Genomic DNA, 1688 nt, shown 5'->3' on the forward strand with positions numbered 1-1688 from the left:
TCAAACAAGTTGAAAAAAGAATAACATTTTTATCAATCGAATTCGTTGATTTATTTGTACAATGAACGATCAGGGACATATATTAGACGCCGTATACAAACTACGTAAATGATTTTCCAGCTATTTTTTCACATAATTGTGAAAGTTAATGTATGATTGAATAAAATCCACACTCTTGTTTCATAGATCCTCACGTAATTAGTGTATGACCCCTTAGTTAGAACATCATCATAGGACGATGTACATATATATCAATATCAGTTGCATCGTATTGGATGGATTTGTCTTGTATCTAACTCGCAATCTATTCCCTACGAGTGAGGCATGTTTTATCGATACACGTGCTTAAATCCTCCAAACCAGAGCCTTCAAATGTAATACAAACACCTGTTGTTTGACCAAGTTGCTATCACGACTCACTCGAAAATGATGATTTGTGCCATTATCTATATAGCGTTGAACTACAAACGCCTCCCGTAACAGGTTGTGCAAACTGAAGGCCTCACAAAGGAACTGTTTTGCGAAGAATCGGTGGTAACGTACCAAATTTTACATCCACCTACAACATCGTTCGGAATTTCGGTCACGCGGAGAAGGATCGAAAAAAGAACCGACAGTTAATTATGTTTCCGGCTTCGCACATCACGGAACATGCCCTGTTGGTCGGTATACGGTTCGGTGGTATCCAATATCCACACTCTGGCAAGCAAATTTGGTCAACCTTGGAACACATTCGGGTGGCTGGCTGACCTCCGCCGAAAGGAAGCGATGTAAAATTAGTCAAACCATCACCGGGACGTTAATTTCGTTTGCTTTTGCTCGATGTCGTGCGGTGATTTTGGGTTGACGAGGGCATGTTGGAATGTGCGCTAGCAAAAGAAAGCAGTGATAAATGTCGTCGCCCTTGGGTGCTGGTGTTGATGTTTATAAAAGATATGCAACGCGATGTGGCATCGCTAGTCATAACAGCAAAACACGAAGTTGAAATACATATTACGTCAATTTTAAATTCCAATAACAAATGCATGCAATAAATTTGTAGTGAAAAAAAAATTAACACATACTTGGAGCGCTTCAAAACATCATGAGAAATCCGAGATATTTTCAGTGGAAGTTCAAAATTTACACGCGTTTGTCTCACATTATGCGGAATAATAATAAAACATCCATATGGTCGACAAATCACTCCGAGTAAGTTGTCGAAAAAAATGTGGAACGCTTCACGATTTTGCGTGTCATCCTTGCGCAGGGGCCATGCTAATCTTCTCTGTATCGTTCCAATTTTAGTATATGTCTTGCCGAAGCAAAGACATTCGGTTGCCATCAACTTCACTCTTATATACTCCACTGCAAAAGAAACAGTTCTAGCGATGAGCGACAGACAGACCCACCGAAACTCATCTGCACGCTGGATTGTAACGAATACGCTACCTGCAGATAAAGAGGGTTGAGTCTAATTTTCTACCCACGTGAAGCGATATGTTTATGCGACATTGCTTCTCTCCTATCTATCGAGAATCTTTAATAGTCAGTTGGTGTGCTCTGTGTTTCACGTATGACTCATCCAACTATACACATACACGGTCAATATTCAATTCAATTTGTTTCAGTAGAGTCGCCAAGTTATAGTAGACGAAATTCTTATTTCTAACCGACCAAGAAAACATTCCTACGTTACTTCTATCATT

The 1688-nt window shown here is 39.8% G+C and overlaps 1 non-coding gene across 1 annotated transcript; it reads right to left on the minus strand.

The window, feature by feature from the left end:
* Nucleotides 1-1204: 1204 nt before the first annotated feature.
* Nucleotides 1205-1311, minus strand: LOC134203202 (U6 spliceosomal RNA). The gene has a single exon (XR_009977530.1). It is a non-coding gene; the product is annotated as a U6 spliceosomal RNA (small nuclear RNA).
* Nucleotides 1312-1688: the final 377 nt, after the last annotated feature.

The sequence above is a fragment of the Armigeres subalbatus genome, unplaced genomic scaffold, assembly GCF_024139115.2.
Source record: "Armigeres subalbatus isolate Guangzhou_Male unplaced genomic scaffold, GZ_Asu_2 Contig1657, whole genome shotgun sequence".
Lineage (NCBI taxonomy): Eukaryota > Metazoa > Arthropoda > Insecta > Diptera > Culicidae > Armigeres > Armigeres subalbatus.